The following is a 26,915-nucleotide window of genomic DNA, read 5'->3' as shown; positions in this document are numbered from 1 at the left end:
AAAATAGGTTCTCCTCTCATATTATACATTTCAACCACAGTTTCCCCTCCTCCCCTTCCTCTTCACTCCCACACACACCTCCCATCTTCCCCAAATCCACTCCTCTATTTCCCTTTCAGAAAAGAGCAGGCCTCCAAGAGACAACAACCAAACAGGATGAAAAGATACAATAAGACAAGGTGAAAGCCCTCATATAAAGGATGGACAAGGCAAAGAGTTCCAAGAGCAGGCAAAAGAGTCAGAGATACACCCACTTCCACTGTTAGGAGTCCCACAACACCACCAAGCTAACAGACATAGGATATACACAGAGGACCTAGTGCAGACCCACACAGGAAGAGCCCTTGTAACCATGGGCTTTCCACCATGCTTCTTTGTTCCCTGAAATAACAATTCTGGAACTGAGTTATATGAATGCATGCCCAGGCCAATAGCTTTGTTCCCCAACTAGCTCACGTTAGTCAGAAGGTGTCTCATTTCCAGGTAGACCAGCATAGTCCCACAAGAAGAGATTTTTATTGGATTGGGGGATGGGGTAGGCAAGGAAGAGAAAAAAGAGGAAAAAGGAGACGGGGGATCAGGGTCTCAGTCTTTTATTCGGACCATGATGTAGATGCCAGGTAATGAATGATACGCACATGTGAGGCATACACTGGGAGGGTGGCAGTTGCCATGGCAACAGATGCAAAGGGTCCTTGTCGCCTAGGGTTTACATCATTGCTGGATTCAGAAGCTGACTGTAAAGCTGCTTCGAATGCTAACAGCTTATATCTCAGTAACCCCCTTTATTCTAGTCTGTGGGTGCCACATGGCAAGCTACCTGTCCTTCAGTCTCATGTGGTTCTCCATCAGGGCTCTGGGAGCAAATCTCCTTTTCCCATCTGTCTCTGTTCCCGAAATCCTCTCTCTATACAGGAACTTCCATTTCCCCATTTTCTGCCTAAGCTAATGGGCCAACATCATTGTATTGACAGAGGAAGCTTCCATCCATTGCACAAGAGATTGCTCTTACACACCCTGCTTAGCTGATTCTGTGGGCCATGTTCTCCCAGTGTCCTCCATCCCCTCTTCCCCGTACAATTTTTCCTCCCCTCTTCTACAGGGTTTCTTTTTTCTTTTTCCCCCCCACAGGGTATCTCGATCTCCAAGGGGAGGGACCTTAGACTTTCCCTCTCTCTGCATAATGACTGGCTATGGGTCTCCGAGCTTATTCTCATTTGCTGCCAGAAGTCTCTCTGATGAGTGGTCAAAGCATCAATTCATGAGTATAGCAGAAGAAATGTTATTTCATTGATTTTTTTTTACCAGTTGTATTAGGTTCTATCGTAGGTCTCTGGGCTATCCAGCCTCCATTTCCTGGCCATCCAGGAAACGTAGGACAAGGACTTCTTCTCATGGTATGGGCCTCAACTTAAAGCAAACATTGGTTGGCCACTCTACTACTTCTCTGCCATCATTGCCACAGCGCATCTTGTAGTCAGGACAGATTGTAGGTTGTGGGTTTTGTGGCTGGGTTGCTACCCAGGTTTCTCTTCCCATAGCCTTCAGAGTACCTTCTCACACCAAAGAGACTAGAATGTAGGGTTTAAGGCTCCAAGCCTAAACATGCTTGACCTCTCTAGATTCAGTGAGCTGAGCAGAAGTTGTCCTTGGCAATGGGGCCCCTGCTTTCAGTTTGCAGAGAGCAACCTTCAGTCCTAGCATCAGCCTGGATTGGTTAGGGATCTCCTTGGGACCTTCTCAGCCAACAACTCAACCAACCAGTCCCGCCACTGGAAGCCTTGCCTGGCTACAAAAGATGGCCAGTTCATGCTCTGCATCTGAACAGGGGTCACCCTCACAGAGGTCAGGAAGTTTCCACTGTACTAGGCTTTCACGCTGTCTCCCCAAACCCCCATAATTCCCCTTCACTCTTCCCAAATTGGTCCCTTCTGTTTCTATCTCCACCTGCCACTGTCCACCCACAGAATCTATTCGATTTCCTCTTCCCAGAGAGATCCATGCCCCGCCCCCAAAGCCCAACTATTTATTCAACCTCTCTGGGTCTGTGAATTGTAGTGTAAGTATCTTTACTTAATAGCTGATGTCCACTTATAAGTGATTACAGACCACACTTGTCCTTCTGGGTCTGGTTTTCCTCATTTGAGATGATTTGTTTTCTAGTTGCATCCATTTGCCTGCAAATTTCATGATGCCATTTTTTTTTAAATCTTCTTGTTTTTCTTTTAGGGAATGAATGGTAGTCATACATTTCAAATCACAGTCTTAATCAATTCATAGCTATAAAAGGAACACATTATTGAAACACAAGGTTTTGCACTCAATTGTCAGGAAGTGACTCACTGTCCTCTCTTCTGCCGGGAAATAGAAACTCCGGTATCTTCAGAAATATGAAAAAAAATTGTTAGCATTTTAATACAAACCTTCAATAAAAAGGTTTTGCTACCAAACCCAAATAACTAATATGCAGAAGCTTCAGTTTTTATGGATAGTGAAGGGTGACTTAGGAGAGGTTGGATGGTTATATTTTAAAGTGCTTTTCACATTATTATTTAATTAAGATCCTTTAAAATATGGCAGGACCACCTACAAAGACACTTTGGAAGGGAACCACCTTCTCCTTCAGCCGAGTAAGTGGGTCAGGCAAGGGTGCCATATTTAGCAAGCAAAGAACTGGAACACAAAGTTGAAACTTGAATGTTTTATACACAACAGATGAATTTTGAGCATAAGAATTCCAGTCCAGTATCTGGCAATGTCAATCAGAACCTAAAGGGAGATTTCTGTGGGAAGATTAGAGATCTCCATCTTGGATGTGCAGGGGGAAGTCACGAGGGACCCACGTGGATGAAGGCTAAGTATTAAAAGGAGAACAAAGAGTTGCATGAGATAATGTCTGTAAACTCAAATTCTAAAAGTATTCTCTTGTGTGTGTATTACTTTGCATTATCCATTGATCTGTTGATGAACATCCAGGCTGATTCCATTTCCTTGCTGTTGTGAGTGAATACGGATGTGTGAGCATCTCTGTGGAAGGATATAGAGACTTTGGGGATGTGTATACAAGAATAGGCCTGTGGCAGTTCTATTTTGTAGTCAACTGAGACCCATGCAAAGCATTGAGAGTAGAGCAATGCTTGTCCATCTCCCCACTGCTGAGATGGCTCAGTGGGTAAAGGAACTTGCTATGAAACTGTGGTGACATGAGTTCAATCCCCAGAGTCTATATGACAGCGAATGGAAAGAATTTACTTCATAAGAAAATCTTCTGACCTAAACACATACACCATGGCACACATGCCCATCACATATGTCATACATACAGAGGCACACAATAAAAATGTACAGTCTTGCCACAAAGTAAAAGCCAAGACTGAGCAGATTCACTGCCAAGTTCTACTAACCTGTTAAGGGAGCTCTAATACTGATGCTTCTCAAGCCGTGAATACGATCAAAGTACACTGTACACAATCCTTAAAGAATTAACATGAATATCTGCAAAGCAAATCCAAGAATGCTACGACAAGATTCTACGATGTGACCAATTGATTTCATCTCAAGGATGCCAGAGATTGGTTCGGCATATGCAAATAGATTATAGTACATCTTTTAAATAGACCCAAGACTAGAAATCACATGTTCATTTTGATAGATGCAGACAAAAAAAAAAAAGACATTTGACAAAGCTAAACATGGGATCAAGAAAAAAGCCCTGGAAAGAACTGAGAATAAATGAGGCGCACCTCAATGTAATAAAGGCTGTATACAAGAGACCGAGTGGGATGCCCATCACAGCCAAGGAGCCACATTCTGCTTAGCTTCATGAACATAGAGACATCGTCTTCAAATAATGCTCAGGGTTAAAAAAAAATCTGTTAATTAAATGGCAGTTGTAACCAGGAGATGAGAATTAATTAAGGGAGAGTCATACAAGTATAAATAGGTTTAAATCACAAAATAGTCTTACTCTCAACTTAATTGCTTATGTAATTAGAGTTAATTGCAGAGTAGAGGTTTGGTAATGTAATAAAAGTTCTTTTCAAAAACATAGCGATTAGCCCAGTTCTCTCTACCCCCTACCTTCCCTCACAATCCATCCAGAGCCTGTGGGAAGTCTGATTGACCCAGTGTGAAATCAGAAGCATGTGACCCACTTCCACAGCCCAGTTCCATGTTCCCTCCCTCTCACTAGGCTCCTGCCAAGAAAGGCAGGAAGTGACTGACCCAGAGTAAAGCAGAGATAGACAACCCATTCTCCTATCCCCTTGCGGTTTCTGAGATCAGGACATTCCAACTTCACCAGTGTGAAGTGTGAGATATACAACCTGTCCTCCTAGCTGCCTTCGCCTCCTGCTGGGACCTGAGGGAACTCTGATTCAGCATGAAGTCAGAGGTACATGTCCAGGTTACCTGTGTCCCCATCCATCTCCATGTTTCTATCTGTACCCATGGGAACACTGACTGTCCCAGAGTGTAGTCTGAGATCTGTGACCCAGATCCCTAGCCACTGTCTCCAAGCTCCTGCCAGGACACATGGGAGAACTATTGACCCTATGTGGAGTCACACTCATGATGCACAATCCTATTCCCCCTCTGGTTTCTAGGCTCTTTTTGGGAATCATGGTGTTTCCAAATTACCCTGTGTGAGGTCAGAGATCTACAACCTGGTGCCCCATCCCCTCAACCCATTTCCAGACTCCTGTTGGAATTCCTGTGGGACTCAAACCACAAGAATTTCTACCAACCCAATGTGAAGGAAGACCCAAGGGGGCTTAACCTGGTTAAGCAAGGTTAAAGACTCATGACCCATGAACATCTGCTCCACATCTCCATAATACTTCTAGATCCATGGAGACTTTAAATTGCCCCATGTGAGTTCGAAGATGCAAAAGCAAGCAAAACAAAACAAAACAAAACAAAACAAAACCCTCAACCCAACGATCTTCTAAAGTCCATTGACACTATGGCCATTATCTCTCAAGCTCAGAGGTCACACTGAAATATGTTCCCAACTCGACTCGTGAGTCCCCCATGTCCCCCATTCATGAGGCCAGAGGTTGTACACCTCAGACACCACCCATAGTTGTACACCCAGAGGAAGAACACCTCAGACACCACCCATGGATCAGCTAACACCCCCACAACTGAGCTCCGTGCATCACCCACCCTGGCAAGTAACTACCAACCACCAATCCAATTGCTACTGCAGCATGTGTGCAGCAGAAAGACTTGGTAATGAACTAACTAGATGTGCACATCTCAGCCAGAGCCACAGTAAGGAAGACCGAGTGAGTCACTGTGTCTCCTTCAAAAGTCACCAACCCCACCTAAGCATCCCTGGTAAGAGACACTTGAGCGGGATTCCAGATGAAGAACTCAAGGGAACAATTATAAGCACATTCATGTCAAGCAAGACATGAAGATGCCCTGATGAATTTAAATAGCAAAGGGAAAACCTCCTGAATGAACTCTAAGAGGGCACGCACGAGTAACAACTACATGAAATAAGGAGACGAATTTAGAGTACCAAAATAAAAAAATAGAATACAATAGAATTACTAAAGAAAACCCAAAACGATAGGAAATGAGGACGTCAACAAGTCAACTGAAAAGTCTGGCAGAAGCTTTAACATTACAGGGGACTGTGCAGAAGACAAACTGTCAGGGCTTGAAGACATGACAGAGAAGCTGGATCATTCAAAGGAAACGGTAACATTTCTAAATGTGTCTCAGTCAGGGTTTCTCTTCCTGCACAAAGCATCATGACCAAGAAGCAAGTTGGGGAGGAGAGGGTTTATTCAGCTTACACTTCCACATTGCTGTTCATCACCAAAGGAAGTCAGGAACTCACACAGGGTAGGAACCTGGAGGCAGGAGCTGATGCAGAGGCCATGGAGGGATGCTGCTTACAGGCTTGCTTCCCTTGGCTTGCTCAGCTTGCTTTCTTGTAGAACCCAGAACTACCAGCCTAGGGATGGCATCACCCACAGTGGACTGGACCCTCCCCACTTGATCACTAATTGAGAAAATGCCTAACAGCTGGCTCTCATGGGGCATTTTCTCAAGGGAGGCTCCTTTCTCTGTGAAAACTCTAGCTTGTGTCAAGTTGACACACAAAACCAGCCAGTATAAGGTGCATCCATGGAACATGGGAGACCCTTGGGTTACCCTGAGAAGACCAAATCTTTGACTATGGGCAGGGAGAAGGATGCTAAGCCAAAGACACATTAAATATTTTCAATAAACATCAACTCCCAATCTATGGAAAGAGAAGCCCATCTGGATACAAGAACCGCACAGAACAAACACCAAATAGACAAGACCAGGAGAGAAATTTTCACATGAGATTCTAGTAAAATATTCAATGTACAGAATATTCAAATTGCTGTGCATCTATTCTCTGACCTTTTTTTTTTTTTATCTTACAAACCAGAAATCTAACCCTGTTAAACAATAGTCCCCCACCCTCCCATCCCTCCCAGCCAGATGGAGTCTCTACTGTAGGTTTCTTATTCAATGAAATTGTGAGCTAGTTGTCTTCCTATGGAAAGCTTGGCTGACTCTCCATCATGCCATCAAGGTTCACCTATATTGTAGCATATGCCTCAATTTCTTTCATTTTTAAGGCTAAATAATTTTTCATTAGATGTGTATAGCACATGTTTTCTGTCTATTCATCAATCAATAGATATCTAGATTTTTTTCTACCACTGGACTATGTGAACAATATTGTTATAATTACAAGTGTGCAGATAACTCTCCAAGACCTTGTGTTCAATATACTGAAGCATGTGTCTGCATATACGCACACATTAAGTGACAGGAAGTAGGATTTATGAGTGGTCGGTAGTTGTACTGCTATTTTTTTTGAAGCACTAGTCTTGATAGTATTTTTACAATCTCTCATTAACACCATCAGTACAGCAAGCTTACAGGTTTTCCATACAAAGAGACTCGCTCCATTTCAGAACCTCAGTTTAGTGTAGACATTTCTGTTCATATGTAGTGAGAAGATGGCATCGATGGGAAATTTGGGGGAAATGGGAGTCATGTTTTATTAATTCGTTTGTTCCCAGGACAGGGTCCATGGTCTGACTCTCAAAATATAACAAATGTGGGAATTAAGTAAACAGAGATATACTATTTAGTAGTGGAAAGAAGACATTTCAGTTTCTCAGCTTACTTCGGAAGGGTTGTATTCCGCAAAGTGCCTGATATTTAAGGAGAACTCATCATGAAGTTCTGTGGGACTCATGCCTGTTAGTGCCATAAGATCGATAAATTGTACTGGACCACAGGTGCTGGTGGAATGAGGGCACCTGTATGGTAACATCTGATGAATGCAGAATCTCTGTGCATGCAGATATACAGATATACAGATCAGTTTCTGGGAGTGATGGTTATCGAGATAACAGAATCTAGAATCACTTGGAGATGGTCCTCTGGGGATGCCTGTAGGGGGTTCCACTCACTGAGATGGAAAGGCCTGCCCACTATGGGCAGCACCAGTCCCTGGCTGGGATCCTGGTCTGTGTAAGTGGAGAAGGAGAGCTGGATAGCAGCAGGCAGGCATCATTCCCTGACTTCCAGGTCCACCTGCGATTTTCATTGCAGGTACCGCCTGGGAAGATCTTTAGATGATTCATGTCTAAAACTCAATTGGACCACTCCAGCCATTGTCTCCCAGGGGGGGGCCCAGGAGCTCGGGCATATCTGTGCCCTGACAGTACCCAGTTAACAAGTGAGATTTGGCAAGCAGAGTTGAGGAAGCAGAAGCCTACATGTGAGGTACCCACAGGAAGATGAAGTGTGAGGCATGGTTGCTCTGAACAAGGTAATGAGTTGGTTGTCTTCCTCTCTTTGACAGTCATGGCGGCTATGGAAACCTTTACTAGAGTAGACTGTTTAATTGTTTAATTTTTCATATATTCTGACTTGAAATGTCTCTGCTTCTCACGCATGTAAACTGTAGCTATACTTGATGCTTACCCCACTCAGGGTTCAGCAGCCTGAGTTTCTGTTCACTCAGCACTGAGCTTTTATATAATGCATAACTTTAGCCTCTCATTCCAACCCATTTTCTTTTTTTAAAAAAAAATCGCCTTTCATTTTCAAGACATAGAGGCAGGTGGCACACTGTGTAAACCGTGAAAGAAAGGATGAAAATATCTGCACATTTTGTACAGTCTCCAAATATCCCAACATAAATATTTACTTGAGGCCAGTTCAGCTTCCCAGTCCAAGAGGACAGAAGGTGAATTTCATGCTACGTAGGAACAAATCTCTCAGAATCTGTCTCTCTGTGTGTGGTAGGAGATGGGCATTGGTAAGATGTTCACCTTAGAGCGCCTCAAGTTCAAGCTCGACTGTTCTTCTGTGAAGCAAAGAGAAGCCATGATTGAGGTAAGACTTTCCTCTAACTAGTTACTGTAGTCATAACTAGTTACTGTAGCCGTGTTATGCCTCCATAACTTGATACCCACAGTTGTCTGGGATAAGACTGTGCCTTCTCTCCCTGCCCTCTTTGAAATCATGTATGCACCATGTAAGATCGAGAGAGGCCTTGGGATCTGGAGAGATGACTCAGCAGTTAAGAGCACTGGCTGCTCTTATAGAGGATCCAAGTTCAGTTCCCGACACCCACAGGGTTACTCACCTGCAACTCTTGTTCCAGATCTGACAAACTCTTCTGGCCTCCTCGGGCACCAGGTATACACATGACACACATACATACATGTAGGCAAAATACTCATACAAGATAAATAAATATACTTTTAAAATAAACACATGCTAAAAAGGCTCTACCTGGAATACATTGTCTCAACCTCTCCATACCCACCATCACCATCACCATCATCATGACCACCACCACCATATTCCTCAACATTCCCAAGCCATCACCACCACCATCATCATTTTTATTTCTTACATCTATTGAGAACTTAATATATCTTTAAGCATTGCTTAAGCACTGGCACTCAATGGTCACGACAATCCTATGTGGAAACCGAAGCGAGTTAAACAAGGTGACAATGCATGTCATACGGCTCTATGACACAGGTGGCCCAGCAAATCCAGAATAGTGCCTCCAAGGAGCGTAGTGTGGCTTCTTCCATTCCCCTGCACTCTTCCACCAGATCCTGATCTTCTTAGGAACCAGTGCTCTGCCCATTTGTCCCTGTGTAGCTTGCCTCTGCGTTGGCCCAATGGACAGTGCCTGCAAGCAAGTTTCTCTAAATACCTGCTAAAGTGAACGTGTGAATGCATGTAGACTGCACCAGAGCAGTTCCGAACAAAGTGCTCACACATCCGGTGAGTCCTCGAGATCTGTTAAAAACAAATAAACAGCGTGAAGATCTTGTAGACATGACTCTTCATCTTTATCCCTCATCGCTGACCTAATTTAAACATCTTTCTGGAGTCCACAGAAGGAAACAGTCTGAGAATCAACTCTAGGAAATCCAAGTAACCCTAGCCCTCCTGGCCAAGGGACCACTGGTAAGCCTAGAACTTGGTGCATCCTAGCTGACCCCAGTGAAAATGAGCCCACATCCCTTCACTCTTTACTCCCAAGGGCTTGGCCCAGGCCACCGTCCTAAGTATATCCCAATGCTCATTCCACAGCCCTGTATATAAGGTGCTGCTGGTGGCCAAGTGCCGTGTAAGTATCAGCATTTACATTTTTGAGTGTGGGTTTCCGTGAATTAAATGTCATCACTATTACATTATTTGTGGTCAGGATGTTCTCCCAACCTTATAGCTGAGAAGACCTAAGCTCAAAAGAGATGACTTGTGTAACCACATGTGTCCAGGAAGGGGAAGGATCAGACCCTGACACGAGGGTTTCCTGATTGCCAGGCATGTTATCCCCCCATATGAGTCCTCCTTTCTTCCTCTAGAATTTTTGGATTTCCATCCTCACTTAACTCTCACATGTCTCTGGGACTTCCTCATGCCCACTTTTATAGGACACGTCTCCAAGGAGTAGACACTCCATCTGCCTCACGCTAACTGTAGGTCATGCCCAAACCTGCCCGACCCTTACTGTTAGACTCTAAGATGAATACAATCCTTGTCTTCTACTTCCTCTCTCTGTGCTGTGCCATAAACCTAGACTCCATCCATCCATCCATCCATCCATCCATCCATCCATCCATCCATCCATCCATCCATCCCAGTGATTTCTATATCCAGTCCTGGAAGATGTACAAGTCCCCTGATCTTCCACACCTGTCCAGCCTGAGTGATTTGAGCTATGCTACCAAAGCATCTCCATCAGAGACCCCACCTTCTGCGACACCTTGGAGAGGCTGCTAGAAGATTTACCTTCCCCTGAAAAACTTCAAGAAGGTCTTTTGCAGTTTGTATCTTTTGCCCTCTGAAGTAAATGGGAATGGATGGGCTCACTGAGCAGAAAATGCCAGGACGCATTCTAGAGCTCAGAATTTCCAACACAGGCCTTCTTTGAGGGGACTGAACAAGCAGGCGATGCCAGGAGGAAACTGTTGGCCCGTAGCTGCTCACAGCGGCTCAGATGCTTCCAAGGGACTGCTGAGTGTATGAATCAGGACAGAACAATGGCTCAAGATATCAGACCAACACCCTGATCACCCTGCTCTCTGCTCTGTTGCTCACTGAGTCTGTGGCCCTCACCAAACGGTAATTGGTTGCTCAGTATAATGTGAGGCACCGAAGATGTGCAATGAGTAACTCTTCCTGGCACTTACAGTCTAGTGAACAGGAGGCTTGTGACAGCTCAGTCAACAAATACAGGTGCAATTATAGATTGGGAGGGTGCCACGGTGCCAGCTCAGATGAGAACAGGGTATGTGGCTTGTGCTTGCTCCTCTAGGCATGCCTTCTTTCACTCAGGATGGGGTTTCTGGGATCCTCTCTGCATGTCTTCTTACACTCAGGATAGGATTTCTGGGGCTTTCCCATCAGCCATGGGTAGCACTAGTCCATCTCTTCTCATTGTGTTCATTGTATCGTAGTTTGAAGTTCCCAACCATCTGCCCATTGAAAGCTTAGCTTCTTCTACAAAACAAACAACAATTGTAAAAACAAGTCTGGGCCAGTACACTCATTGTACATAATGTTTTCATTAGTTTTTTATCTTAATTTTAATATATACTTAATAACTGAACAAGTGTATGGGGTTCAGCCCATGATATCAATACATATTTAATGGTCAAATTAGGGAATTTAGCATCTCTATAACCTCTAACATTTATCATTTCTTTGGGATAACAGCATTCACAGTCCTATTTTGTAATGATTTTGAAACATGCAACATTACTAATTAAAAGGCTTTTGTAGGCATGAGTATGACACACATGGCTCTGGCAGGTTCCTGTCCCCTCTCCCTTGCTAAACATCGTTAGATTACATTCCTAAAGCTAGCCAGCACAGTCTATTCCCTTATTTGGCTACTTCCTCCTTCTGAGGCTGACTACCAACATCCAGCTATCGAAGTAGTGAAGTCCAGCTATCAAAAGCCATTGGCTACCATATAACTAGGGTATAACATGCCAGCTACCATAATTAACATACCCATTCAAAATTAACCAATTTCATGCTGACCTGGAGTTTCCCCCTTTTCTTTTATAAATTTCCATTTACCTATGTGCCACATCTGTCTCCCTTCTCTCCAGAGGCAGCCCTTTGTCCCTCTAGGGAAAATATCCCTCCCTCCACCACCCCCTCCTTTCTCCTCCTGTCTCTTATTTCTGCCTTCTGTCCCTCTGAGGTAAGAACTCAGTCCTGTGCTGGTTCCGATTCTTTCACTAACTGTAGCCACCATATGCATCATTTTCCCTCTGACTTCTGTCTCTACTCATTCACAATGGTGCCGCTCTCTCTATCTCCTGGCACCTGCCACTCATCCCGCTTTCTCCTCCCACAGCACCAGCCCTTCTACTTCTGTCTGCATGGCTTCTTTTGTCCATGCCTGGCTGATTTCATGTCATAGAACGTCTTCACACAAATATTCATCTAAGGCTCCCAGAATGTCAACAGCTCCCTATTTTACCTAGAATCAAACTCAAATCCCTCCTTTGGCTTCTAGTGCTCTTTCTATGGTCTACATTCAACCCACTTCATCTAACTTCAGTCTCTCCCCACTAACTGCTCCCTGTCCCGCCACCCCACCCCCACCGATGTACACTGGCTTGTTTCACATTCTCAAGCAGGCCAGAATTACCCAAATGGCACCAGCACCTTGTGCCACTATCCTGCTGGCTCCAAACCAGATGCGAGTACCTGGCTTCCTGCCTGGGATGTGTGTTAACCTTCTGTAACCATTAAATCAAACGGGTACTCGAATAGCAATCTCTAGGGAAGCTTTTAATGTAATCCCATAATCACCTCAGCTCAAATTCCCCTCTGGGCCTGCCGTTCTATGAGCACTAAGAAGGCTCCTCTTGATCTTTTATGATTGAAATATCCCAAAGGCCAAGAGGTATACGTGTTTCTAAAGATTCTTCCAGCCCCGTATAGCAAGTCATTTTGATAACACCACGGTGATCACCTCCAGCACAGGTCCTGTGCACAACCCTTACATGTTTGGGCTTTTCTTGGGCTTCAGACTTATTAAAAGTTTCCCCGACTACCTGTGGCACTTAGCCATCTTGTGTGCTGTCTAATACAGTCCTCAGGAGAATTCTCCATGGCAGGCAGTTCTCCATACTATAGTTTTGAAGGAAACATAATGTCTGTAAGATATGGTTTGCTGGGCTGGGTATCTTTATGTGCCAGTATGCCCCTGATTTTAATTTTGAGGTGTTTATCTTAGAAATTCCCAATGTGTCCTCTGGCTTCCAATATTGGCAAGCCAAAATATTTAGGTAAATTCCCTCCAAAAAACTCTGCAGCCCCCAGCACACTGAAAACACACACTTACTTAGAAGCACAGATTGGCTGAGAAGTAGTGGGGTTATCTTTTCTCAAAAACCGGCTGCAACCAAACGGAAGGGAAAGCAGGTCACCCCTCCCCCGTTAGACTTCAGATCTCTTGCTAGTGAAGGATACATTGTTTAGGTTGTCAGTGTTGTTAGCTGGATGGGAGTTACAGTCATCTGTGAGATAGACCTCTGAGCCTCACTGTGGGGGATTTTCTTGTTTGTGCTGGTTGGGGGTGCCAAGTCTTGTGTGGCATCATTCCCAGGGCAGCAGATCCTGCATGAAATGGCATTAGAGAACCCCAGCCGAACACTAGCATGCATGCATTAGGTCTCAGAGAGTAATAAGGATGCTAGTATCAAGTACTTGAGGTCATTCGTGTTACATTCCAGCAAGGAATCTGGCTACTTCCCCACTATATCCTGAGAAGCTGAATGAAGCTAATTTGAAAGGCAATGAGCCAATTTGTTTGGATGAGGACATTTTAAGCATAGTCGAGGTCTTTAACAGTGGTTACCACACACTGCTATCACCCACGTGTACCGTGAGATAGAGCAGTGAACAGAATGGGAGGATATGAAAAGTATTCAGTTAGGTGAGAAAAGGAGGCAGAATCTCATTTCTACTGGATAAGGGGTACAGACAGAGCACCTGTAATTACTCAAGTGTGATCATATTTAAGGAGAACTCTTGCGTATGGACTGTGGGAATGTCTTGAGGGCAAGACCCCATTCATCAGAGGTTTCAGCTTGTAAAAATATAAATTCACTTGAAGAGGAGAGAGAGAGAGGGAGGGGGGGAGGGGAAGGGAAGGGAGGGGAGAGAGATTGAGAACTAATTATTCAAAAACAGGTACCCATGGAAGTGTTTTCCTGAGCCTAATCTCCAAAGTACACAGAGGCCACTACTCCTGTGGTATAATCAGGGCCATTCTACATCTTGAGTTGGCAGCAGAATTTGTGACATCATCCACGCTGGGCTAGTTTTGCAGGCATATGAATTTCAGTTTAGGGGCCACAGAGATTTTCGCCGTAGAAGCCAGGAAATATGTGCAAAGACCACTGTTCCATTTATTTTCTGTTACTTTGATAAACCACTCTGATTAAAAGCAACTTAGAGCAGGAAAGGTTTGACTTATACTCAGGTCACAGATCATAGCTGTGCTAAGTCAAGGCAGGAAGTCAATGCAATGGCATGAGGCAGGGATCATGGAGGAACACTACCGTGCTGGCTTGCTGCTGTAGGCTTTTCCTTACCCATCCTTCTTACATAGCCCAAGGTGACCTGCCCACGGAATAGCACAGCTCACGTGGGCTGGACTCTCCTACAACAGTTGTCAATCAAGACCATCTCCGTAGACATGGTCACAGGCCAATCTGATCTAAGCAGTTCCTCAACTGAGACTCCCTTCTCAGATGACTCTAGGCTGTGTCAAGTGAAAGCTAGCTATGACAATCATATGCCTTGAAAAAAAAAATCTCCGAATGACCATTGCCCAAAGCTATGAAAGTCAAGCCTAGATTTCCACGGATATACCAGGGAATTATTGGTGTTGGAACTGGAACATCTGCTGAGGAAAGCTGTCCGGCACAGAGCAGAAATGAACCTTATGGGTTGCAGGAGCCAGAGAGGTAGAGCTAGCCAAGGTCGCTGTGGCCTGGATGGTCTCATCACGACCCCTAGAGACTGGACATGGAATTGCAGTTCTTGGTGTTGGCCTGGCTGAGGTGTTAACTCTTCTGATCTCCGTGCTTCCGTTTTGGGACCTGAGTGTGCGTTCTGCGCCACTGTATATTGGAAACACATATCTTGCTTTTGCTTTTACAGGGGATCGCAAAGAAAAGGCTTCAGACCTTTGAACAACATTGAAACGGCACAGATGGGGATGTTTAGGGATCAGCTAGATTCGTTTTGCATTATAAGATTAGTATGATATTTTATGGGCCCCGAGAGTGGGATGTTAAGACTTAAAGTGATGTATTTGAGTGTCAAGTGGACAAGGAATTAACTTGCTGGGGTTAATGTTCATTTTTAACTTAAACAGATTTAGAATCATCTAGGAGATACATCCCTGGTCGGGCGTCACAGAGAAGTTTAAGGAGGTTTCTCTCCCCTTGAATGCAGGCGGCATCATCTCATGGGCTGCAGTCTGAATCTGGCACGTAAGTCCTAAAAGGCACCTAGAGAGCATCAGCCCTTAGTCCACGTTAAAAAGCCACAGAAGCTGGGTTATGGTGGCAGCAAAGAATGTCAAGAGTACCTATAGCAGCGGCGGCAGCAGTGGCGGTGGCAGGGACGAGAGAGATGCATTCACCAAGAAGGAGCAAAGCTTTGGAAGCAGGCAGCACTGAGATTGTCACCCATTCAGCTGTCACCCACTCCACTGCCTGCAGGAGAGTGTCGCCCACTCGGCTGGGAGTGGTCTCAGTTCATCCTCCTTCCTGGAAATGTCCTCACAGATCTACCCAGAGGCATGTCTTAATTAATTCTGCACTGAGTCAAACTGACAATTGAGGCTGACCATCACCATGTGATGGTGCTCTGCTGTGTGATCTTCAGAATGAAACAAATGTCAGTGTGTGATTCCATGGTCAGTAAAAAATTAAGATATTATGTATAATATATGGAACGTTTTATAAAATATAACAAACACATATGTGTATGTATGTATGTATAGAGACGGAGAGGAGAACACAGGAGAGGAGAGGAGGGGGAGGGGGAGGGGAGGGGAGAGGAGGAAAGGGGAAGGGAAGAGAGGTTGGTGATTAGTCACCACAGAACCTCAGTGGAACCCTTGAGGAAGAAAGTGACCCTGATGGCAGCTGTGTGAGGTGAGAAGGCTCAGAAGAAGAAGGAGACACTACATGGCCAGGCAGGTGGAATTTGGTGATTGTACGAAAGAGTTCTATGAATGTCTAAGGATGCTAAGGTTTAAAAGTAGAGTTAGAACATCGCACTACAGTAACAATTACATCAAGGGACGAGTAAATTGAGTCCATCTTAAGGTTTTATACAGTCCAGGAAAAGAGTAAGGATTTTGAATAATGCCTACTTTGCAGTTCAATTCCATGCAAGGAAAACTGTCACGTAGAGAGTAAAAGCAGTGTGTTACAGGCTGGGAAGATGGCTCTCGGACAAAGATTATTCTATGCATAAGCGTAAGGATCCAAGTTCAAATCACCACTACCAGGCTGGAGAGATGGCTCAGCGGTTAAGAGCGCCAATTGCTCTTCCAGAGGTCCTGAGTTCAAACCCCAGCAACCACGAGGTGGCTCACAACCATCCTTAATGGGACCTGATGCCCTCTTCTGGTGTGTCTGAAGACAGCTACACTGTACTCATATACATAAAATAAATAAAATCTTAAAAAAAAAAAAAAGGAAACAAATCCCCACTACCCATGTAAAACGTCAGGTGTGGCTGGGCTCACCCACAGCCTGCATTCCAGAGGGGTCCTAAGCAGGAGGATTGCTGGGGCTTGCTGGCTGCTAGCTTAGTTCTTGTTTTGTTTTGTTTTGTTTTGTTTTGTTTTGTTCAAGACATGGTTTCTCTGTGTCCCTGGCTATCCTGGAACTCACTCTGTAGATCAGGCTGGCCTTGAACTCAGAAATTCACTTGTCTCTGCCTCCCAACTGCTGGGACTAAAGGTGTGAGCCACCACGCCCGGCTAGCTTAGTTCTAAGTACAGTGAGTGGTGCTGTTTTAAGAATACAATGCAAAGAGTGATAGAACAGGATAGCTGCCATCCTTCAGTGTCCTGTGCATGAACACATAGGCATATACTGCACATACACATGCAACACACACACACTAAAAATATCCAAAGCAGTGTGCTGCTTTCAAACTTGTACAAAAGTTCAAAAAAAAAAAGCCATAAAAGAAAACAATCAAAAACAGACGTTAGGGAAATGAAGGAAATAAAACTCTCAGTGCTGGGTAGCACTAGGTATCCAAGGGGCTTATCTCACATCACTAGGAAGGATTCATTGCTGAGAAGCTTTGTCGAGCATTAAGATTGTTACGACACTTTCTTAACACTTAGAACTCCGGTTTTATAACAGCAAAGGAAATTCTCGGGAGTTTAAATCACCTTTCACTCTTACATAGGAAAGCAGGGTATAAATGTGGTAGAAGTTTTCTAACATTTCTTCACTTTCACAAGATACCTTCTCTGTGGTTCTCTCCCTCTAACTGAGATGTGTAAACAGCTACAGTTCCCACCCAGCATCGAACTGGGTACCATTAAGAACCTGGACAACATGGTGCCTCACAGAAAGAGGCTACACTGTCTGTCTCGAGACAAGTCAAAGGGCTCAATTCCCGCTAAGGTCTTCCATTAAGGGGTAAGCACTGTCAACCCCCCGCCCCCTTTAATAACATTTGCCTTTGCTGTTTTCTTTTCAGTTACATGAACTAAGCTACTGGGGGCTAGTGTGACTGAGTCACTGGGTGCCTGCTGTCAGACCTTTCTGTGTACACAGTTGCCTGGAGTAGAAGCTATTCCTGAGCAGTCTCTAGAAGAATCTCACCAAAGCATCCTGGATGCACTGGGTACTTCACACGGACCTTGAGGAAGCAACATTCCATCTGCAAGGGCGCTACTGTGGCCTCCACAGCTCCTACTGCAGGAAGCCTTGACCCTGTCACACCTGCTCCAGCCTGCACCAGCAATGGAAAAGCTCGTGTCGGTCCTGCCAAGCCATGGTGACCTCCATGGGACCCTGCCTGTAGCTGCTTCAGAGGACTCTACCCCCAGCCTTAGGGGCCCTATAATTCTAGACCTCATGAAGGTCAGGGAGGAGGAACATCCCTTGATGACACAGCAAAGAGCTTGAGATCACCAGAAAGGACCATTCCTATGTAAAGCCTGTGACGACTTCAAAAGCACGGCCTGTGATTGGACAATACATAAGACCTGTGATGAGCCCATATGTCAGGCAAGTCATGGCTGGAACTAGAAGCTGAGCACATATAAGGCTATTACTGGTGGAATTACAGGGAATTATAAGGGACACTCAGGCTGGACTGCGACCTCCTCATCCAGGCTAGTACAGTGCTAAGCACAGTATTGGCAGGAGTCCCATTGTTTGAGATGAACGCGGAAGACCTGTCTCTAATGAATACCAGATGTTTCTGAAGCAAATGGCAGGGGAGGGGCTGCACTAAAAGGAACTTCCTGGCTTTGAGCCAGAGATGCCTACAGCTCAGGAAAGCTGCATCAGCCTCTATTAGGTGTTAATTAAAAGCTTCCGGCAACAAAAGCTCTGCAGTTAGGGGAAAAAGTTAAAAGTATTTTTAGCAATAGTGTGATAATTGCGTTAATAAACAACATTTATTTTTAGCTGATCATCCATAGAAAGGCCTTCAGTTCTGCAGGGAGGAAGAGGGTAATGGAGTTGAAAATGGTTCATTTTAAAATGAAAACCCAAAGAACTGGACCCTGTGGTATCTCAGCCTTGCCTGCTGAGAAGGGCTGTGCGCAAGTCATTCGTTTCTTTTCGGTTTCAATTGGTAAGGTCATTTGAGCGGGTGTAGAATAGCGAGGTGTCTAAGGACCAGCTGGACCCCTCGGTCTCCAATTTTCTGTAAAGTAAATCAACTGTACCAGACATCCCTTGGAGACGTCGGGGCAGACAGACCCATGGTCAACCTGCTTATTCTCTCTCTGATTCTTACCGAGGTCCTCGGATGAAGGATGCAACTGCTATAGGCATCTGCTCCCGGATAATGAGGGAGCCTTTTCATGTCTGCTGATGAACTTGCTTAGGATGTAATCCTTCTAAGGCAGCTCCGTTAACTTCCACCCTTTCCTTCAATTTCTGGAGTACACGTATAGCTTAGTGTGGCCCGTGCATCCCCACCTTAGTGACCCTCTGTTCCCAAAGTGTTCTACTTACTTTGTGTTGCTGCTACAAACACCATGACTAAGAGCAACTTGGGAAAGAAAGGCTTATAGTTCCCAATTTGGCAGGAACCCAGTTGGCTCCTAGAGGCAGGGGCTGAAACAGAGACCACAGCTACCTTAGAGAACCCAGGAAACTACCTGCCTGGGGTTGGCCCTCCCCCGTCCCCAATAGACTGGCCCTCCCACGTCAATCATTAATCAAGAAAATTCCCTGCACAGACGTATTTTTATAGAGCAGTCTGATAGAAGCAATTCCTCCACTCTATAATATTCCTTCTTCCCTGACTCTATACTTTGTATTAAGTTGACAAATATCACTTTTTGGAAACTTTCTCTATGGGGGTTATTGTTGTTGATATTACCATATAGTAAACTGCATGATATATAATTTCTTTAAATGGAAGCTTTATCAACAGGACCAATTACCAACTAACCAGGACCCATTGCTAATTAAGCGGGTCTTTGTAAAGACTGCAGATGACAAGTAGATCGTCAGGCGCAGTGAGCCTTTGCGAGCACCCACTAGCAAGCAGAAGGAGAAGAGGGTCCTGGCAATGCCTTTTCACAGAGGCTCCGAAGCACCTCTGTTTATGAATCACAGAAGGGCAGCATCTAACAGATACACAGGGACAGCAGACATACGCAAGACTGGTGGAAAACGAGCAGCGAGCTTCTGGGAACTGCCAGCAACTCCACTCAGTGCCCATCACACCAGATAAAGATGCATTTGACAGGTGACAGTTGTAGCTTAAATAAATTCACTCCCTCATGAGCCAATGGTCCTATGAAGTATATTTAAGAGGATATAGCTTATTCAGTCATAACACCCTACTACATGAGTCTATGCTGACACCCTGCCCCCATTAGAAAACTTAGGTACTATCTTCCAGGGATGGTTTCTCTGTCTCTGTCAGCCCAATGGACCTCAAGGGGGTGAGAGGGAGGGAAAGAAGGGGAAAGGAAAACAATGGGAGAGGTGGGTGGATGGGGCGTTTTGAAGGATCACATATACCAGACTCTAATACTTTGGTTTTTATTAGAAGTCTGATTGATCCCTTCCTGGTTAGAATGAAAGAACAGAATTATGGGGCAAATGATCGTTAAGAAACTTCCAAGAGAATTGTCCTAACAGACAGGCTGGGAGAGGCAGGCCTGCAAGTACCAGCTAGACGACCCCCTCCATTATCTATGGAACAGCACTTCAAACCACAGCCCTTCCCCTGCCCCAGGCTTCTCTTTGCAGAGGAAAATGCCATTTTTTTTTCATTTGGCTCCTTTGCACTAGGGTATTCAGGGCTGATTTGCTCAATAGGAAACACTGTCAGCAACCGAGAACTTAAAGGATTTGCACAAAAGAACTTTGCTCCCTCCTGTTCACTTCTGGAGGTCCCCCCCCCCGCCCCCCCCCCCTCCTGTGTGCCTCCTGCATAAATTACTCTGCTGGGCCGTCTTGCCTTGGTGAGCTTGCCTCACTGCCTCTGCCTGGGCTTCAAACCTGCCAGTTACTCCTTAAGTCTCTTGAAAATGTATTGTCTACAATGAAACAACCAATTATGCTTTCAGATTCTGTGGCATAATATCGCAGAAACCAGCAATTACAGAATCAAAGTGGCATCAAGTGGAGGAGAGAGGAGTTAGTGCCGATTATTCCTTAAATAGCAGTTACGTGAACTCATAATAAATAGGTATTAACTGTTAAATGTATGATAAGTAATTCTTGACAATGCAATTATCCAAACAGAAGAGGGAAAGGTGTCACTGTCAACGTCTTTTGTGCATAGCTTGTTCGGTGAAACGAAGATGGAGTGAGTCTATCTTTGTTTCAGCCCACAGAAGAGGAAAGAGTTTGGCTACACCACCAGAAGGAATCCGGAGTGGGCAGGATACAGCTGACCAGAAAATACCAGGACAATGACTGCCATTTATCAGATCCATATTTAGGAAGTCTTTGCTACAACACAATTGGCAGGAATGTAGCCCATTTGGCAAATTATGGTTCATATATGAGATGTTTTAGTGGCTTCAGCTTCTGCCCCCCACGGTGATGATATTCTCTGAGCCTCTGGGGCTCCTGGCCCCAGCCTTGGGCTGCTTCATCCACATGTATGCTGAGGTGTGTTTCTTCAAGTGGATACACTTCAGGCACCAAGATGGTCCTTATCTTTGAAGTAGCCAAAGACAGCTTCCTGGATGCTGACACGGAGTGTTGTGGATTAGGTCTAATGATACTTATGTTAATTTGGTCCCCCAATCGCAGGAGAATCAGTGTCAGCAGGTAAGACACTGAGGGAACCCTCCTCCCAGTTGGTTTGATTGGTAAATAAAGTTGCCAGCGGCCAGCCACTGGCCAGGGAGAAACAGAGGTGGGACTTTAGGATTCCCAGGCACGGGGCTGAGGAAGAACAGGATGAGATATAACCGTCATGCCAGGAAAGGAGCAGACGTCATGCCTGAGAGGTGTGGGACAGAGAACGTAGGCATCATGCAGGTGCTGCGGAATGTGGCCCAAGAGGGCTACAGGTTTGGGTCTAGGGCAGCCAAGATGGAAAATTGGTTTTAGTAAGTAATAAATCAGAAATATCGAAGGGGAGAGTGCTAACCATATGGAGGTTTGGAAGTGGCCCAGCCATTGAGCTCTTTAAGGTATATTAAAATATAGAAGCTTTGTGTGTATGACTTTCATTTGGGAGTCCATAACATTGGAGTGGGTATCAAGGAGCACCACCGCCACCTCCAGGGTCGATTTGAGTAGAATTAATTGGGAACTGCTACAATGGAGACTACAGGACCAGGTAGTAAAGTCGTTTAGGAGGGAGATCGAGGCAGAGTGAGCAATGCACGTTTGCTGCTCATGTGGGAGGAACAAATTTTGTCCTACCATGACTCTAAAGACAGAGACAGTGGTCATCGACGCTCCTTCTAAAAGAAGGAGACAGGAAAAGGGAATCCCACTGCAACAAGCTAAAGAAAAAGTTGGTCCTTTCCCCACCTTCCTTGTCTTCAAGTGTCCGTTGAAGAGCTATACAAACCACAGGATGATTTTAGCCTGAGCCATACAAATCACAGGACCATTTTTTTTTTTTTTTTTTTTGTTTTTTGAGACAGGGTTTCTCTGTGTAGCCCTGGCTGTCTTGGCACTCACTTTGTAGACCAGGCTGGCCTTGAACTCAGAAATCCGCCTGCCTCTGGCTCCCGAGTGCTGGGACTAAAGGCGTGCGCCACCACGCCCGGCAGGACCATTTTTAATTGACGTAAGACAGTAGGTTTTCATCTTTTCCATTCCATCCTAAAGGAATCCAATGAAGAAACATTTTTATTTTCCAATGATAAAGCTGTTCCCCTCCCCAAGATAGGGGTCCTAAAACCCCATCTGTGGTTTATAAATTTCTGTTGGCTTTTCAAATTAAGCGATTCCTAACAGTTAGAACTGAGCAATGAACAGTGGCTGAGGACAGAGAAAAGATGGCAAGCTAGACGCCACGCCTGGAAGGTCGTGACATTGATTATTGAAAGAAAGTTGTGATTATATGCCACCAATAGCAACAGAAAGAAGAGCCACTGAAAACAGGTGGGGTTTTCTCCACAAAGAAACTGACCCATGCTTTTAACCACACTGCTGCTTAGGCCGAACTGGGTCCCGCCTAGGGCAGCATGTTCAGGGACTCTGAGCATCAGCTGCCATGAAAGTTGTGGAGAGAGAGACAATTCACACTGTTAGAAACCCAAGTTGAAAGCTGAAATTCGGCCCACCAGGGGGAGGAAAGGGGAGCACAGCAAGCTCTAGGCACGGCTGCAGAAAGTGGGTACCGGAGTCTGAAGCTGATGGAGCTGCAAAACCACTATCACCACCATTGCTCTTGCAGGGGAGCAGGGAGCGAGAGCTGAGGACTGCAGGGCAGACTCAGCAGAACTTGGAATGTGCTGCCTCCTGAGGGCCACAGACCCAAGCATCGCAGAAGGTGTAAACAGAAGCTGAAGCATGACAAGGGACACCGGAGTTCAGAGAGTGTCTCTCACAACACACCCATCCAGGACAAGCTATGTGCACATTGGGGGACAGAATTAACAGATGGTTGTTACAGATCTCCCTGTGGTGTGCCGAGCAACCCAAGAAGGTGAACAGTCGTGGGCAGACCTCCATGCTCCTTTAGGTCCTCAGGAACAGAAAGCCCTGCACACCTGACCTCTATGGTACTAGAGACTGGGTTGTAACTTGCAACCCAGTGAATCGTATGGGAAAGTCATGGGTGGTAACTGTTGGGATGTTTTCATATTCCTGATTTGTACTGGCTGGTTTTGTGTGTCAACTTGACACAAGCTGGAGTTATCACAGAGAAAGGAGCCTCCCTTTGAAGAAGTGCCTCCATGAGATCCAGTTGTAAGGCATATCTTTCAATTAGAGATCAAGGGTGGGAGGGCCCAGCCCATTGTGGGTGGTGCCGTCCCTGGGCTGGTAGTCCTGGGTTCTATAAGAAAGCAATTTGAGCAAGCCAGGGAGAGCAGGCCAGTAAGCAGCATCCCTCCATGGCCTCTGCATCAGCGCCTGCTTCCTACTCTGCTTGAGTTCCATTCCTTTGGTGATGAACAGCAGTGTGGAAGGTAAACTGAATAGACCCTTTCCTCCCCAACTTGCTTCTTGGTCATGATGTTTGTGCAGGAATAGAAACCCTGACTAAGACATGGTTCAAAGAATTGAAGATGTACTCACAAATATCAAAGTAGCAAGAGGTTTTCAGACACTCAATGGAAAGTACAGATAGAGATCTGACACCCTCTTCTGGCCACTAAGAGCTCTGCACACACATGGCCCACACATACACATCAACAAAATATCCATATATAAAATACAAAAGTCAGGAACTCCAGGCAGAAATCTGGAGGCAAGAAGGGAAGCAGAGGCCATGGAGGAGTGCTGCTTACTGACTTGCTCCACCTGGATGGTTAAACTTGCTTTGTTATATAAGGCAGGACCACCTGCCATGGGGTGTCATTGCCCACAATGGGCTGGGTCCTTCCACATCATCACTAATCAAGAGAATATTCCCAGATATGACTGCAGGCCAATCTGATGAAGGTATTGTCTCTGTTGAGGTCCCCTCTTCTAAAATACCCTGGCCTGTGTCAAGTTGACAAAAAAAATTTTAATGTATTATATTTAGTATGTATGTGTGTATATGTGCATGTATGTGTGTGTGTGTGTGTGTGTGAGAGAGAGAGAGAGAGAGAGAGAGAGAGAGAGAGAGAGAGAGAGAGAATGCACAAGTGTTATAGGGCACATGTAGATGTCAGAAGACAACCTGCAGATGTCAGTTCACTCCTTTCTTGGGTTCCCGTGCAGAACCCAAGAGTAGAATTCAAGTCGTCAATCTAGGTAACAGGCACCTTTGCCCACTGTTTGGGTCTTTTGGGGAGATTTGGTCCACCAATATCTATACCAATGTAATTAGGCCTGTGTTGGAGCACGCCTAAGATACGGTAGGCAGCACAACAGAGCAAAGTGATCACTTGGCCAGGGATGTGCCTAGGACACCACAATTCCTTCCCAGGGCACACAGTTTGGGACTGAACGTGTCCCCTCCTGCCTCCCCTGGGAACACATTTAACGCACGGAGCTGTGAGGGCATTTCCAGCCCAGGCTTAGAACCGAGTAGACCCTGGCTGCTGTCTCCTCAGTGCATTACCGCAGTGTGCTTCCCTGACAGTCAGTCTCCCACTGGTCCCCTGTGCCTCGAGTCTTGCTTACATGGCTCTTCTCATTCTCAGCCCCATTGCTGAACATCGGGCTCACCCTTTCTCTAGACACATGCTCTGTTCTGCAAGCAGCACTTGGCCAGCAGTGTTGTGAGTGATGCCTTCTCATTTTGTGTACTCGGTCCACAGGCACGGGACTAAACTGCATGCTATCTCCCCTCTTATTTTGCGCTCTTCAACAACCTTCTCAAAAGTTCCGATTCTCTAATGACCCAGCTGTGTCTCACAGCGCTTTATCCCTCCTCACTAAGGGCTACCTACCTTCCTCCTTCTTTGCCACAGGCTCAAGTTTCCGGTTCTCACCTGCTGCATCCAAGCTAACTCGAGTCCACACAGATACCTCCACCTGACCAGCATCTCAGTTTCATCTCCCATGTGCACTCTGACCCTGACATTTGCTTCTCCGGCTTGTTGCCATGGTGACTCTGGAATCTCTCCATGGAGTCCTTCCACAGAAGAAATATCAAACCCAAGGGTGCAACTCTGCAAGCCTAATCTCATATCTTTTCAACACTTCAGGCTTTCTCCTACCTTATGAACCTCCTTCTCCACCTGTCCTGGCTCAACTTTTATCTCCATCAATTGAGACCTTTATATTCACGATGCTCATGCCCTGGTGGCCAACAGGCTCAGCCTGTGGAACCTACTCTGCTTCTGTCACAACGGTCCACTTCCTTCAGCCCTGATCTCTGGCTCCTCTGTGTTCAAACCCTGGCTGCCAGGCCATGTGGAAGGAAACCTTGCTACCATGAACACTGGTGCTACTAACATGCTGAGGTCTTCAGCCTCGCCAGCTGCCTTGTTGCTTTCAGAAGGACTGTCTCAAGTGTGAGCTCCCTCCACAGCTACTTCAGATTCCTCAACACTTCTCCTATCTCCCACCCTGTTACCTCCCACTCATAGGAGGCAGAATTCTCTCCAGCTCCTGCATGTTAAAAAACGGGCTTCAGACAGAAACTCCTGCAAGCTTCGGTGAGCAGGCCTGCAAAGGTAGCTCCATCTGCCCTGATCAGTCCCTCGTCCAGCGATAGTGAGACTCCTCGCTAACCCGCTAACCTGCTAACCAGTCTTTTGGTTCTCCTGCTCCCTTCCTGCTCCCTTCACTCCACATCCAGTTATGCTCGCTCCCTCCCCCAATGCCCAGCTCTCCCTCTCTTGTTGGTTCCTTGGTGTCTGAATGGCATCTTTGTTTTTATTCATTGAGATTCCATATATGTATACACTATAGCGTGATCACACTTACTCCTCAGCGAGGGGGGGGGCTTCGTGAGCTCCTCCCCTATCCATGTCCCACTCACTCCTCAGCGAGGGGTGGGGCTTCGTGAGCTCCTCCTCTATCCACGTCCCACTCACTCCTCAGCGAGGGGTGGGGCTTCGTGAGCTCCTCCCCTATTCATGTCCCACTCACTCCTCAGCGAGGGGTGGGGCTTTGTGAGCTCCTCCCCTATCCACATCCCACTCACTCCTCAGCGAGGGGTGGGGTTTCGTGAGCTCCTCCCCATCCATGCTGGAGCGTGGACAGGCTTCATCTGGAGCAGGTCATGCACAGGCAGCGGTAGCTCTTGTGAGTTCTCGAGTACAATCTCCATGTCACGTCCAGAAGACAACACTTCGTAACACTGTTTCCCATGCTCCGCTTGTCACCGTCTTTCTGCTTCCTCTTCAGTGATACTCCCTGAACCTGGGCAGGGGCGTTGATAAAGATGTGCTAGTTAGAACGGGGCACTCAGACACTTCTCTGTACTCTGAACGGCTAGTCATCACTGCGTTCGTTGGCACCTAAGGTTGAGAGCAGACTAGATCAATGGGATGAACATACACTTAACAGCTTAACAACATGCCATTTAACAGAAAGACAGTAACAGTTCCACTCTAGAGCCTATGACCTCCATTGCTGTGAGTTTTGACCAGGTTTACATGAATTCTACCCTGCAGAGCAAGCCTCGTGTTCAATCAGAATGTGGTCGGTTACCCTCTAACACTCATGACAGGTGGGTACGGCTTACCCAGAAGGTCGGTATTAGAGCATTCAGGATCCAGCATCCATCATACACATCCCTGCACTATGTAATCTCACCAGCAGGAAGAAAGTTTGCTGGTCTGTTTGAGATGAAATTCTCTGGGCCCCGTATCATAAGTGCATGATATCTTCAGCAATAGCGTCCTGTAGTTGTGCCTGGTAACCCAGAACAATGGTGAAAGCCGATATATTTAGAGATCCCTCGGGCCTCTCTCACGTGTAACCTGTAGAGAAGTGCCCTTTACCTTGTGCTGTGATTTTTTTTTCCCACTTAAAAAGCTTTCTCTTTGCAGAGCAGCTTTGTCCACTCACACGGTACCTCTTTGAACTCATCTAACT

The sequence above is a fragment of the Mus caroli genome, chromosome 13 (assembly GCF_900094665.2).
Source record: "Mus caroli chromosome 13, CAROLI_EIJ_v1.1, whole genome shotgun sequence".
Taxonomy (NCBI): Eukaryota; Metazoa; Chordata; class Mammalia; order Rodentia; family Muridae; genus Mus; species Mus caroli.
This window is presented reverse-complemented; position numbering follows the sequence as displayed.